This window comes from Mus musculus, chromosome 5 (genome assembly GCF_000001635.26).
Source record: "Mus musculus strain C57BL/6J chromosome 5, GRCm38.p6 C57BL/6J".
In the NCBI taxonomy this organism is placed as follows: Eukaryota; Metazoa; Chordata; class Mammalia; order Rodentia; family Muridae; genus Mus; species Mus musculus.
The window spans coordinates 31965446-31981266 of NC_000071.6; the positions used below are offsets into that span (position 1 = coordinate 31965446).

The 15821-nt window shown below is 44.0% G+C and overlaps 1 protein-coding gene across 6 annotated transcripts in view; it reads left to right on the forward strand.

Annotated features, from left to right (window-relative positions):
- Babam2 (BRISC and BRCA1 A complex member 2) overlaps nt 1–15821 on the forward strand; it is a 386973-nt gene that overhangs the window by 267468 nt on the left and 103684 nt on the right. The window lies entirely within an intron of this gene.

Below are 15821 nucleotides of genomic sequence, written 5' to 3' on the forward strand. Positions count from 1 at the left end.
AGACATTGAGCTATGTCCCCAGCACTTTTATTTTAGTTTAGTTTAGTTTCTTGGGGGTTTTTTGCTTGTTTATATTTTAGACAAAGTCTCATGGGCCGGCCTTGAACTTGTGATTCTCCTATCTCAGCCTCCTGAGTATCTGGGGTTAATGGTATACACCACCATGCCTATAGTTTTTAAAGATGAACATATTGTTAGTATAACAGTAGTAGTGACTGTATTTTTGTTACTGCAGCAAACCTTTACTAAACTCAGGTGTGTTGGTCTAAGGGTTGTACATTCCCTGTCTTATGCAGTTGTGTTCCAGCTTGGTGAGGCAGTCATGACAGTCATGCTTTGGGGTTACCAAACACTGTTTGTCTATTCCTTACATGAGAATATGGCACAGTATCCTATCAGCCCCTGGAGTCGCCTGGGTCACATATATAGCTGGTTAATCAATGCTACAAGAGTAGAGTCAGCTGCTGCTTTCAAGTTGGTTGTACTGGATTCTTTTCTTTGGTGACACTGGACCAATTGCTCTACCATTGAAGAAAGCCTCCAGGACAGTCATTTTTGCACCATGAGCTTTTGCTGTACTAGGACAGCAATGTGAAGAGATGGAGGGATTTATCATCTCGACATCACCTAATCTAGCCTAAGAAGGTCTTATGGTTACCCCTAATTTACAGATGAAGAAGAAACAGACAGACATTAACTTTGTTCCCTAATGAAAGCCCACAATTTTAGATTCAATGTAGGGAAAAGCAAACAAACAAAAAATGTATTCTTAAATTTCGTATGAGTTAGGCCCCAAGCCCTTTATAAACTATGGATTGAGGTTAAGTAACATGGCAGTGGAGAATTATTGTCCAGTGTGCATGGTGCATGCTCTTTCCACAGCCACTCTTGCTTGGGGTCTGTGAACCATGCAAACATCTGAGTCGAGTTATGGATAAAGTTGCCAGTTATAGCTGAGGAGGTACATCATGCCCTCAGGAAGTTGGGGTGCCACCTGTGGGAATCAGCAGGAAGTAAAAAGCCAGGAGACTCTTAGCAGGGAGATTACACCTTCAGGAATGTGGGCTAATACTCTCCCAGGCTATGAGAACCTTTCGTAATGGAGGGTAGCCATATCATTTCTGAGCTTTAGTCTGTCTTCTGGGTTCTTGAAGTCAGTGATGACAGTGAGTGTGACCCGGGCTGGTGTGCTGAGCGCTGCTAAAGCCCATCAATATTCCACCTGCTGCTCACTCTGCTTCCTGCCTAGCCATGTGCCCTTTGGAATATCTTTCAGTCTAGATGAAGGGGCATCTTTTGGACATATTGCTTTCAGAGGTTCCATTAGTTTCTAATGCACACACGAGGCAATGCTGGCTTTTTAATTCCACGCTTACCTAACTCAAGCCCTGTGTAAGACTACCATTGTTCTTTATCCTTTCATTGCTGTTTGACTCCACTCTTGCAACACTCCTTGACTCTGTGTACAGCTGTCACCACAGCCACCCCCACGACTACTACAGAGAGGGAGAGAACAGCAGGTGACGTTCCTTGAGTGTTTGTGTGTGCCAAGCCCTGGCTTCAGTGCCTTACACGTGGATCTTGTTTTCAGCTCCACATTGTTCCTGGGAAGTGGGTGCTGTGACCTCTCACTGAGTGGCAGAAGAGATTGAAGCACCTTTCAGACTCTAGATCTGAGGACTTGACCCTATATCAGTCTCTTCCATGAACACTTACAGATGAGATGGCTCAGAAAACAAAACTGACTCACTATTATAGGCCCAGTAAAACATGAACAACAGAAATGCTTAGTGTGCTTGAACAAGAGCTCTCTTTAGTGTCACACCATGCTGTGACAGCTACTCAGTAAGTTTGGTACTTGGAGATCCTTGAAAAGAAAACTAAAGTACAAGGATGTGTATAAAAGATAGAGATTTTTGTGAAATTTCTAGTTATCTCCAAGGGATTTTAAGTCTGGTGGCATAGGCTGTGAACCAGGTCAAACTGCTGCATTGTTCTTTATTTAGCACGAATTTCTTACCTACTGCTGACGACTGGTAATGTCTCTGATTCAGGATGTTGTTTGCTGCTGGGTTTGGTTTTGTTAAGTTTTCTCTCTTCACAAATGGAAGGAAATGTGTTTTCCCTGAATATATCGTCATTTCATGTAGAGCCTGAGAGAAGAGGCAGTGTGTGTAGGCATATCCACATGGGATTTGACAAACCTGCCCAGATGGGCAGGGGCCCAAGATTGCCCAGTGGAGCCAGGGTTGAGTAGCAACCTGTAACCCAGCACACACAGCCCTACCTTCCCAATGACCTGATTGCAGGCTGCATGCCTCTTTCTCCTGGTGAACTCTTGGTGCCTTTCCTCCGAGCACCTGGAGGCGGGCAGGTGCTTCTGGCTCTAGCTCTGCCTTTACTGGTCCTGGCTCCACTAGCCCAGAGTGTACAGAGTAGCCAAATTAGGTCCCAGGAGCCTTTAAAAATATCGTGTTTTGATATACTTGGCCAGCTCAGTTATCCACAACTGTCTACTCCTGCAGTTCAGAGATCCATTAGTGGCTAAAGTCTGGTAAGGTGGGTGTTTGTCTCCATAGCAGGAAGTCAACAGTCAGTGTTGCTCCCGTCGCCTGATCATTCCTTTCAGGTGGGGTGGGGCCTGGTGATGATTGCCATGTTTACCTCTGAGGTAATGTTTTCTGTAGTCACAGTGTTGGGTGGAGAAGGGCCTGATTACCAGTAGTAATCTGCTAGGGTTGCTGGCCTGCAAGCTGCAGGTGGGAACCCTGCCAGTACCAGAGACTTTGGACTTCTGCATGATGTTTAGAAGGCGCAGCCCAGGGACAAAGAGCCAGCCTGGACATTGCAATCATTTTCAAGTTTCTAGTCACTGAATTAGAAGCATTACCCACTGAGAGACGACCAGGGTAGCAGACATGAGGCAAGTGCTGGGGCTGTACTGCTGTCACGTGGTTTATTCATTCATCCCATGTGTCCTCACCGAGCAGCTGTCATACATTTGGTCAGCCACATAGCACTCCTGACTCCCCACAGCTCTCCTGAACATGCATTCAGAGGCATTTGGCCTGCTGTTAGAGTGTCTTGACACTGGGAAGCAGTGGTTTCAGAATCAAGTTACACCTTGCAGACTGAAATCATTTTACCTGCAGTGGAGAGTATAAGAGGGAGTCTGTTTCCCTACTATTTTTTAGATAAAATTATTTAGTAAAATAATCTCAAAATATACATCCATATGTGTGCATGTATAGTGTGTGTGTGTGTGTGTGTGTGTGTGTGTGTGTGTAGACAGACAGAGCTTAGATTACAGAGGTCTTAAAGCTGAGGCCACAGATACTTGGGGGTAATCAGACCCTCACTGTAGTATCTAAAAGACAAACTCCATAAATGTGGCACCCCTGGGCTCACAGGCACTGTGGTTTTCTGTAAGTCCATCCAGCTCTTCAGTATTTAACTTGTTGAACAAGAAAAGTGTGCAAGGCTTCCTGGGCAGGGGTGACCTCTCTGGGCCGTCTCAGTACTCTTGCACCTTCTACTAATTAGATGTATAATATCTATTATGTGCCAGAATAGAGTCCAATCTTGTAGTGAACTGCAAAGAGAACATGTTTCTATCCTTGAGCTGTTCATCGTCTAGGGAGAGAGAATACTATAATATAATAAATGGCAGCAGTTGGAAGTGTTGCTTGACCTAGGAACCCAGCACACTCAAGGACCAGGAAGAACTCTGGTAACTTTCTGGTGTACTAGGGATGGGAGTTCCCACCAAGGTGTGATGGTGGCTGAGCTGAGCAGTTAAAAAAGACCTTAGAAATTACCTTTCTAATGGTATGTTACAGTAATATTCATTGTCAAACTACATTTTATCTAGTGATAATCTTTACTTTGGCTTTTTTTAATTTTATTTTTATTTTTTTAATCCTTTTTTACAGTGCAGACTTCATCCCCCTCTCTGTCTGCCCCTCCCTGTCCCATAACCCACCCTCATCTCCATGAGGATGTCCCTACACCCACACCTCACCAGGCCTCCCCACTCCAGGGGCCTCAAGTCTCTTGAGGGTTAGGTGCATCTTCTTTGATTGAGTCCAGATCCAGCAGTGCTCTGCTGTATATGTGCCGGGGCCTCATATCAGCTGGTGTATGCAGCCTGGTTGGTGGCTCAGTGTCTGAGAGATCTCGGGAGTCCAAATCAATTAAGACTGCTTGTCTTCCCATGGGGTCACCCTCCTCCTCAGCTTCTTCCAACTTTTCCCCAATTCAACCACAGGGGACAGCTTCTGTCCATTAGTTGGATGCTAGTATCTGCATCTGACTCTTTCAGCTGCTGTTGGGCCTTTCAGAGGGTGGCCATACTAGGCTCCTGTCTGCCAGCACACCACAGCATCAGTAACAGTGCCAGCCACAGGCCTCCCCTTGCGCTGGATCCCACTTTGGGCCTGTCGTGGACCTCCTTTCTCTCATGCTCTTCTTCATTTTTGTCCTTGCAGTTCTTTCAGACAGGAACAATTCTGGGTCAGAGCTTTTGCTTTAAAAACAAACAAACAAACAAACAAAAAGACATGAATTTGTTTTTGAGAGCTTGTATGTGTTTTGATTACATTCTCCCCAAACCCCTTCCCAGCTCTTTCCAGATCCACACTTTTCCCTACCCACCCAGAAATCTATGTCTTTTTTTATTATTTTTCCTTTTAAAACACTTCAAGACCAACTTGTGCTGCCCAAATATTCTTGGGCTGGTGGTCTACTACTCTAATGGTTGATTGAATCAGGGCCTATACTCCTAAAGAAATTTTTCTCTCTCCCTCCCCCCCCTCTCCCTCCCCCTCTCTCCCCTCCCCCTGTTTCTCTCTGTGTCTCTCTCTCCCTCCCCCTCTGTCTCTCTCTCCCTCCCTCTCTCTGTCTCTCTCCCTCCCCCTCTCTGTCTCTCTCTCCCCCTGTCTCTCTTTCTTTCTATCGCTCTCTCTCCCCCTGTCTCTCTCTCCTTCTCTCTCCCCCGTCTCTCTCTGTCTCTCTCCCTCCCCCTGTCTCTCTGTCTCTCTCTGTCTCTCTCTCCTTCCTCCTCTGTCTCTCTATCTCTGTCTCTCTCTCCCTCCCCTGTCTCTCTCTCTGTCTCTCTCTGTCTCTGTCTCTCCCTCCCCCTCTTTCTCTGTCTCTCTGTCTCTGTCCCTCTCTCCCTCCACCCTCTGTCTCTCTGTCTCTCTCTGTTTCTCTGTCTCTGTCTCTGTCTCTTTCTCTCCCTCAACCCCCTCTCTCTGTCTCTCTCTCTCCCTCCCCCTCTCTGTCTCTCTCTGTCCCTCCCCCTCTGTCTCTCTCTCTCCTCCCCCCTCTGTCTCTCTCTCTGTCTCTGTCTCTCTCTCCCTCCCCCCTCTCTCTCTGTCTGTCTGTCTCTCTCTCTCTCTCTCTCTCTCTCTCTCTCCCCCTACCCCCTCTCTCTCTAGCCAAGGGTGGAATTATTTGCTCAGTCCCCTATCCATTCTGGGATTTCTGCTGGCTCAGGCTGGCACAGATCTTGTGTATGTCATTGTAATGACTGTGAGTTAATATGGGAGTTGCCCTGTGTGTCTAAAGGAGTGTTTCCTTGTTGTCTTCCACCACCCCTGGCTCTTACACTCTTTCCATTCCCTCTTCCACAGTGAGGCTCAAGCCTTGAGATAAAGGGTGAGGTATATATGTTTCCTCTAGGGCTGAGCATTCTGAAGTCTCTTACTCTCCATGTCAAGGCCAGTAGTGGGTCTCTGCATTAGTCACCACCTACTGCAAGTAGCACCTTCTCAGATGAGGGTTGAGAGATACACTTTTCTATGGGTAATGATAAGGAGTTCATTTAGCATTATGTCCATTTACCAAATAGTAGTGGGTCATCAAGTCTGCAACTATATATATATTAGGAGTAGGGAGAAGAGGGCAGATCTGGGAAAAGTTGGGGGAATGGGAGTAAATTGGTCAAAATATGTTGTGTAGAATTCTCAAAGAATGAATAAAGTACTGTAAAATCAATTAATAATTACTAAAGAAGATTTTACAGTCTGCCAAGTGGCAATGGCGCTGGCAAGAGATAGGAAACTCAAAAAAAAAGTGAAAGATGCCAAAAGTATTATTTTCTGCTTTGCCTTTGAGAAAGAGTGATAAAATGTGGGAGGAAAGAAAGGCAGGAGCAGTTAAGCTCCTCCCACAGCTATGGCCTAGAAGCTCCTGGATTTGGTGTTCTACCAGGCAGAAGCACACCAGCAAAGCTTAGGCATGAATCTCCAAAAGGTCTGGGAAGGGTCAGAGTTGCTTTCCCAGTGATCCTTGTTAAAATAATCACATATGTTATGAACCACAACAAAAATGAAGCATTTGAAACTGAGGAGCTGGGGAAGACTGGGTGCACAAGCATGAGGAGCTAAGCTTGGACCCCTAACCTTTATGGAATAAGGTGAGTGCCCTAGCACATGGCTATAACCACAGCACTAGTGACGCAGAGATAGGCAGATAGCTAGACTTGCTGGCTAGTGGCTAGTCCATCCAAAACAGTGAGCACCAGCTACAGAGAGATTCCCTGTCTCAGAAAATATGGTGGAAAGCAACGGAAGAAGACACCTCATACCAACCTTAGCCTTCACACAGGTATGCACATACATTCATGTGCACCCACACACATGCTCAGTCACCCACACAAACAGTGTGTACATGTGTACGCCACACCTACAAACAAAAAAGAAAATTCGAGTGGCTGCAGGGGTGACTGCAATTCACAGCATTTGCTGCTCTTCCAGAGGACACTAGTCTGGTTCCTAGCACTGACATTGGGTAGCTCACAACTGCCTGTAACTCCAGCTCTAGGACAACAGATGCCTTCTTGTAGTCTCTGAGTCTATCACACACACACACACACACACACACACACACACACAAGTAAAAACAAAAATAAATCTGTTTAAAAGCCCAAGAAGAAGGAAGACCAAAGTGTGAATGCTTCAGTGCTTCTTAGGAGGGTTAACAAAATACTCACAGGAGGAAATATGGAATCAAAGTGTGGAGCAGAGACTGAAGGAAAGGCCATCCAGAGACTGCCTCACCTGGGAATCCATCCTATTTGCAGCCACCAAACCAGGACTCTATTGTGAAAGCCAGGAAGTGCTTACTGATGGAAGCCTGATATGGCTGTTTCCTGAGAGGCTCTGCCAGAGCCTGACAAATACAGAGGCAGAATGCTTGTACCCAACCATTGGACTGAGTGCAGGGTTCCTGATGGAGGACTTGGAGAGGGACTGAAGGAGCTGACTGGGTTTGCACCCCCATGGAGGGAGCAACATGTCAACTGGCTAGATACACACACACACACACACACACACACACACACACACACACCCGGAGCTCCCAGGGACTGGACCATCAACCAAAGAGTACACATGGAGGGAGCCATGGCTCTGGCCACATATGTGGCAGAGAATGGCCTGTAGACATCAGTGGGAGGAGTGGCCCTTGGGCCTGAGGGTGTTCGATGCCCCAGTTTAGGGGAATGCTATGGTTGGAAGACAGGAGTGGGTAGTTAGGTGGAGGAACACCCTCATAAAGGCAGGGGTAGGAGGGATGGGATAGGGGGGGTCTGGAGGGGAGACCTGGAAAGGGGAAAACATTTGAAATGTAAATAAAGAAAAGATCCAATAATTATTTTTTTAAAAAATTGATACTAGACTGTATAGTTACCTCTCAGTTGCTTAGGCAAATGGCAGTGGTAAAAACAAGTCAAGTATTTTAAATATGATTTCAAAGTATAATCTGTTATCATTTGTCTCTCTAGATCTTACATAAACTGTTTTGGGATCAACAGTAATAGTATATTCTCTGAGCAAATAGCCAAAATCTTTATAGAGAAGACGTAAAATTCTATCTCGTTTTCATGTTGGTCACCAGAAAAGGTAATCATTAGGTAGGTTTTAGAAACTCCAAGAACTCACCAGTGTTTGCATTCAGTTGAGACTTAAAAGTAACTTCCAAGTAAGGAGGTTTTCAGGAAAACAGAAAGCACAGCTTAAGTGATCCAGAGTCTGCCCTGGTAACCCAGATTTGCTCACACGCACCATTCATCTTTCTTCCTCTTTTCCTTTCTTTCCCTCCCCTCTTCTTTTCTTCCTTTTTCTTTGGAGGGGGGGTCTATGGCATTTTAAAACCAACCATAAGCATTGCTATTTCACTTTAAATATTTCCATACAAGTCTTTAAAAAGCAAAGAATTTGTGTGTATGTATAGCAAATATGAACCTAAAGTGAGAAGATCAAGTTCAAGGCCACCTGGGAGACATAGAAAGTTCCAAACTAGCTTGGAATCACCACCCCCAACACACACACAAACACACACGCACACACACACATGCACACACACACACACACACACATACACACACACAGAGAGAGAGAGAGGGAGGGAGAGAGAGAGAGAGAGAGAGAGAGAGAGAGAGAGAGACCACTATCACATTTTAATAAGTTACCTATTCTTCTTTAGTGCCATTTAAATACTGCCCACTAGATTCTCCCATTTTGTTTTATGGGTGGTTTGTTCACGCTAGCATTTATTCTATAGCATTTGCTTGTTTCTTCCCATGGGCCTCTTAATAAAGAAGCATCTTATTTTTTCCCTATAAAATTTACCTAATGAAGAAACCAGGCCTGTGTTCTTGTAGAATGTCCCTTGTTCTGGAGGTTTCTGTAGACTTATTTATGTCTCTGTCTTCTGGTATTTCTTCCCGAGTGGCATAGCTTGAGGGGTTTTTATTAGCACATAATAGCTGTACATGCAGTGGGTGTCACGGAGCCATTTTCATCCATGTCTGTGATGCTTTCCCAGGTCCCATTGTCCTTTCTTGTTCCTGCTCCTGCTGCCCTCCTTCCTCTTCTCAGCTCGTCTCCTTCCTACCTACCTGCTGTGCTCAAGCTTGTGTCAAGCTGACAAAAAGCTAGGAACACAGTACCTTAGGACAGTGGTCCTAGGCCAGAAATGTCCACTATTTGATTAAGAGGAGAGACTCTTAAACCCAAAGTTGTCATAGTAGTAGCAGTAGTAGACACTAGAGACATGAATCACTACCAAGCTGTGATGTGCCCAGAATCCCTTCATAGAGTCTCCACTACATTTCTTTTTATTTAATTGCTCTCCTGAAAGAATTTATTTCTGTCACTTTCTCAATGAAAATTTACAGCATTCCTGCCGTTTATGGGTTTTTCAAACATTTTGAGGGATTAGCCCCAGAATCTAACCTCATTTACAACATTTTTTTTTCTAAGAGCAAATGCTTTTCCCAAAGTCCTCTCAAACAGGCTTTCTCAGGGGACCTCCCCTGAGGGTACATTGGACACTCCCTGTACTAAGTGTTCCAACCTTAGAGAGCTCCACTCCTTGCAGGTGTGCTGGAGAACCAAACCAGCCTGTAAATGCAGCAGTGGATCTTCTCTTTGGAAAGGAAGCATCTAATTAGAGTTGCCATGGCAACTTTGTTTTCCTACACTATAACAGGCCTGTCTCTCTGAAGTTCAGGCTGATGGAACCTGTCTGCATGCTAGGGGCAGAGGCCATCACCCGGTAGCTTAGAGAGTGGACGTCACTTCCTCATAGCTCCTTTACCAAGCTGTTCTCAAGATTTATTAAGCACTTGTTCTGTGGAGAGCTTATATAAGTCCATGAGTATCCACAGTAATAAACAACACTAAGCTCTCTCATAGATGGAATATTGTTCTTCCTGTTCTCTCTGTCAGAAGGTCCTTCTCCTGACATTTATATAGTTGAGTCCACGTTATCAATGAGGTGTCAGTTCGAATGCACTTCCTCAGAGGTGCCTTTTCTGATTGCCTTAAAAGTAATTATTCCTGTGCCAGGTGTGGTAGCGCAAGCCTGTAGTCCCAGCACTCGGGAGGCAGAGGCAGGCGGATTTCTGAGTTCGAGGCCAGCCTGGTCTACAAAGTGAGTTCCAGGACAGCCAGGGCTACACAGAGAAACCCTGTCTCGAAAAAACAAAAAACAAACAAACAAAAAAGTAACTATTCCCTTCTTGGACATGTGTGGGCCATACACTTTGACATTATGGTAATTAGTTTTGTTATCTCTTATTAGAATATAAATTATATGAGAGCAAAAACCATGACTTACCACCAGATCTGTTAACATTTATTGACTGACTGAATGAATGAACGAATAAGCAGATTGATTGCATTTTACGGTGGTCAAGAAAGGATTCATGGCCAGGCCTTTTCACATAGGCCTGACTGAGATCTTAGCTACTTAGGAGGCTGAAGTAGGATGATTTCAAGTTCACAGTCTGCCTGGACTACAAAATGAGTCTAAGACCAGCCCCAGCAAATCAGTAAGACCCTGTCACAAAATAAAAAGTAAAGGGGACTCGAGATACAGCGTAGTGGTAATGTTTTTCTCCGGTGTACACACAGCCCTAGGTTTACAGATCCCCGGTGCTGCAAAGAAGAGAGAGGGAGGGAGAAGAAGATGAAGGCTTCATGCCTGGGCACCTGTGTGTGTGTGTGTGTGTGTGTGTGTGTGTGTGTGTGTGTGTGTATTTCCATATATGTAAAATATATAAATGTATATCATGCTGGCCAGAGGCATGTTATGTGTGAAGAATAATTGATATAATAGGTGGGAGTGGTCAGTATCATCAGTTGAGCAAGGGCATTTTTGAGCATCCACTTGACTCTAGGGATGGTACCAGCTGGAACGGAGTGTGAAGGGGGCTCAAAAGGTGGATTTAGAATGTACAGGAAGCAGTACAAGTTTTCTATGGGGTTGCTTTTTTGTGTGTTTTGTTTTGTTTTGTTTTGTTTGTGTAGCCTAAGCTGACCTTGAACCTATGATTGCCCTGCCTCAGCCTTCTGAGTATTAGTATTAAGCATGATCATATCTGGCTAACTGGAAGCTGTTCTAGATTTTAAAAAATAATAAATAGTAGGCCCAAAATTTCAAAAAAAAGAAAACCAAAGACCCAGAAAGTCTTAGCTTGTTGAAACAATTTGCTGTTTAGATGACTATACCTGAGGCCATGGTCTTAGGCCAGGCCAGGGTGGAGAGTATGACGGACTGGATGAGGGCGGGGCTGGCTTGGTTGGATACCAGATGGACTGGAGGCCCAGAGACTGCAGTATTTTACCATCGCTTTCCCTTTGGCCAACCAGCTTTTTAAGAAGTTAATTGGAAATATGTCTAGTAAGTATTTGGCAATAAAATACACTTATTTTAAGTTTTTGTTAATTTTTCTTTTTCTTACAAGGGAAACAGAATACCACAGAAGTTTAAACCCCATGCTAATAATAATAAATGACATTATAAAATAGTGTGAGGAAATTACTAAACACCTTGCCTGATTCTGCCATTTTATTGTTGTTATTCCCATTTTACTGATGAGCCGGATGAGGTTTAAGAAACTTTTTAAACTACTTGTTCCAAGCTCAGTATAGTAAGTGACAAAAAATTAGATTTTTAAACCAATCAGACAGTTCAACAATAAAGCAAGGGCTTTCACTGCCTCATTTTTCTGGGTCAATTCACTTAAGTTTTGAGGACGGTTTTATTTCATATCATGTCAAGCACTCTTTAATTTGGGTTTAATTTGGGGTGTTGGTTTTCTTACTAACAGCTACTTGCTGTTCAATCTATATATACTTATTGCTTTCCCACTATACAGGAAGTCTTATGGCATGTCATTTATTGAAAGGCACATCTGTTATGTGTCATTGAGAGAAGATTCAGCTCACTGAATTTATATCCTCTTTGCTTAAAATTCTCTATGTCACATATAACAGTGCATCTACTATAAGCTAAGAATTAAAGAAATAATTTAGAGAACTTTCATGTTGCTTTGCTTTCATGTTGCTTTGCTTACTGCACTAGGATTTCCCTGCGCAATCTGGGAGTAAGTTGGGGAATGGTCCACTTCCCCTGGAGAAGGCTTCAGGCTGTACTTTCTCAGAGCATGAACATTCTCTTACATACTGCCGTGCAATTATCAATAGGAAGCAAGTCACTGATATAGAACAGTTATCTGATCTGCAAACTATATTCTAATTTTGTCAGTTAATCCCATAACATCCCTTTTGCTGTGTCTGCCATTCAGGATCCAGTCCAGTGTCACACATTGTCATAGATATCACATCTCCCTGTTTCTTCCCTGCCTGGAACAGTTGCTATGCCTCTTTTTCTTGACTTTGAGATTTTCAGAGACCATAGCCAGCTGTTTTCTTCCTTCACTCACCTTCATTTGGTACCTTCTCATGAGCAGAGCGTGTCATAGATGTGATGCTGTTCTCTGGATACAGTCTTGTCAAAGGAGTTCAACGCCAGGTTGTCCCCGCCGTTGTCTTCTGCCACTGCTCTTGAAGTTCTGGACTCTGATGTTGTCTGTTAGAGATTTGTGCAAAAATATGTTGACACTGTCAACGTCCTTACCACACTTTTTCCCCACCAGTGCCAGCATCCACTAAGACGTTTCTAATGTCATCTTTTCATTCTCATTTATTAACTGGCAGTTCTACTCTAAATGACTTTCTTCATTTATTTATTTACTAACATGTGCATTGGTATTAAATACACTAATTCTTTTTGACTCAATGGAACATAAGCTGTTTCTAACATTACTTATTTCTTTGACTGAAGACAGATATAACTCTGTTTATCGTGCTTTCTTCTAAAAGTTGTATTTGGAGTGCTGCATTAAGTTTTTATGACTGCTCTAACAAGTTACCAACCATCTATCATCTTAAAATACCACAGATTTATTGTCCTAGAGTTCTAAAGTTCAAGGCCTGGTTGAGTCTCTAGGGACTAATCAAAAGGTGCCCTGGGGCTGTATTATTTCCTGGAGACCGAGATAGACAACACCCCCTACCCCCATTCAGGCTGCTGAGAAAATTTAGGCTCTCTCTGTTAGAAGACAGCTAACTAGAAGTCAGTTGGGTTCTAGAGCCTTCCACCTTCTAGCACGTTCCTCCTTCAAAATCAAGAGTGGTTGGTACAGTTCCATGTGTGCTTCAGGTTTTTCCTAACTCCTCAACCACACCTCCTCTCCTTACTCTTCTGCTTTCTCTTCTCCTTTTAAAGATTCCCGTGATTAAATTATGCCAACCACATATTCCAGGGTGATATCTTATGTCAGGTCTTTACTATTTTAAATTTAGTTTAGCTTTTGAGATGAGGTCTCACTGTGTAGCCCTAGATGACCTGGAACTCATAGAGCACTACCTGCCTTTGCCTCTTGAGTGCTGAGATGAAAGGTATGCACCACCTTGCCAGGCTAAGGTCTTTCACTTGTATCATCTCTCAACCAGAATCCCTCTCACAATGAAAGGTGCTTGTCTTAGGTGCTTGTCTTAGGTGCTTGTCTTAGGTGCTTGTCTTAGGTGCTTGTCTTAGGTGCTTGTCTTAGGTGCTTGTCTTAGGTGCTTGTCTTAGGTGCTTGTCTTAGGATTTCTATAGCTGTGAGAAAACACCATGACCAAAAGAAACTGGGGGAGGAAAGGGTATATGTTAGCTTACAGTTCCATAGTGCAGTCCATCATTGAGGGAATCTGGAGACAGGAGCTGATGTAGACACCTTAATGGCTTGCTTCTCATGGCTTGCTCATCCTTTCTTAGAGCGCTCAGGGCCACCAGCCCAGTAATGGCACCACCCCAGGGCTGGGCCCTCCCACATCAATCACTAATTAAGAGTATGCCATACAGATTTGCCTACAGCCCTTACTTATGGAGGCATTTTCTTAACTAAGGTTCCCTCCTCTCTGATGACCCTAGTTTGTGTCAAGTTGACATAAAGCCACCAGCACAGTGATATATTCACACTTTCTGATGTTAGAGCAGGGACATCTTTGGGGAACCTTCCTACCTACCACAAATGACTACCCCATCCAAAGCTTGGGCTAGACACATACCTTCCAGTTCTTTGAAGAAAACATCAGGCTTAAAGACCTGAGAGTTTGGATCTCCAGAACCCAGGCACATTCCAAGTGGGCACACCAGCCAGTACTTGCAGCATTCTGAAAGCAGAGATGGAATCCCTGAGCAAGCTGACTTGGTATATTTGCAAGCCTAGGCTCAACTGAACTCTCTGCCTCAGTAATTAAGGGGGAGAGTGATTAAGGTAGACTCCTGGTTATCAGCCTCCTCAGGTGTACACACACATGTAAACACACAAACATCAATGTGATCACAAAGACACTGTTCATTGAGGTACTTTTTGAGTTTGGCTGAAAGGCAGAGGCTTGTAGAGAAGAGTCTAGAAGGGTAACAGAGCCTCAGCTACAATGCTTGAACAGTCAAGAAAACTTGTGATGCCAAGTAAACATCGGAGATCTGCTGCTAAAGTATCCCTGATGCAAAGTCAAACTAGTACTGCAGTTAGTACTACTCTTAGCCCTCAGCCTTTCTCAGTGCCTGTGCCTGCTTTTGCTGCATGCCTACATGACCAGTGAGTCGCTTTCTACATCCTTTGCTGAAAACATTTTTCTACTCTTCTTAGGCTTTCCTAAGTAGTGTATAGTCTTGCTCTGTGAATTCAAGTATCAGTATCATCTTACCATCCTGTCCTGTCCACTGTTTTAAACTAGAAGAGGATGCTCAAATTCAGAAAGAGTTGAGACCCAGTTGACTCCCCCCCCCCCCCCCCGTTACAGGGAAGAGTGATTCTTAGCCCAGCTGCTCTGTGGGGAGTGGGGGGGGTGAGATGTGTGCACTCAGGAACTGGAATCAGTTGATCTGGTTCAAAGTGATGCTCATAGTTACTGCAGTTCCTTTGAGTCACTTACTTAATGTGCCAACCTCATAGAGCTTTTATAAGGATAAAATCAAGACAATAAGCTCTTGATTCATGAAAATGTTCACAGGCAGTAGCTGTTGCTGCTGTTCTTCTAGATGTAGATTTCAGACCAAAAGACGACAAGTCCACGGAGAGAAACACAGCTCAACTCTTGAACACACCCCGCACCTCCACAAAGGTAGTATATATTTTAATGTATTTCCAATGCTGCCAGTGAACAAGGCTAAGATAAAATTGTGTCCTGCCACAGTTCCCTTGCTGTGGAGGTCACTCCATAAGATGAATCCCTGGATGGCTAAGTGAAAATTAAAGTGAAAGATCCCTGTCCATTTTGGAGTTCCTCCATTAATACAGAGCTCCTGTCCCCGCCATCCCTGCAGACACAGGCACTGCTGGACAGTTTCTCCACTTTGGGCGTTGGCATCTTTCCAGTCATGGGGGTCCTGCTGACCCACAGCTGTAACCTGCTCCCTGCTCTTTTAACCCGGTAGTACCTCACTTCCTCGAGAAAATGGAGCCCCTCAAATCTCAGACCCTATGAAAGGTCAGAAGGCAAACACAATTTGTTGAGAAAAGAGAAGCACATAGACTTAGTGTTTTTGCAATTAATCTTTTAAATCAGATTGGTGTATTTCTAATTAATTTTTTGTTCCAATAATTTAGTCACAAAAATGAATGCTATGTTACATATGATCTTATAGTTTGTTATGTTTGCTTAATAACATTATCCTGGCCATTGTTCTAAAGCCAAGTCTATAGGTCACTCTCATTTACTCTCTCAGGTGGCTCTACAGTCCTCCAGTGGAAGGTTGTGATAGATTTAGCTCCTCCATTCTCAGATCTCAAGTATTGTTTACATGTTTCCTCTCATGGGTCTGTCATTGTTTACCTTCAATCCCCTGCCTTCCAGGGAGGCTGGCATCACTTGGATAGACCCTGCCAAATAGATTTGTTATAGGTTGAATCTGCTCAGGCAATGAACACACCTACAACTTAGTAGTTTGAGAGCATACTATGAGGAAACATCTAG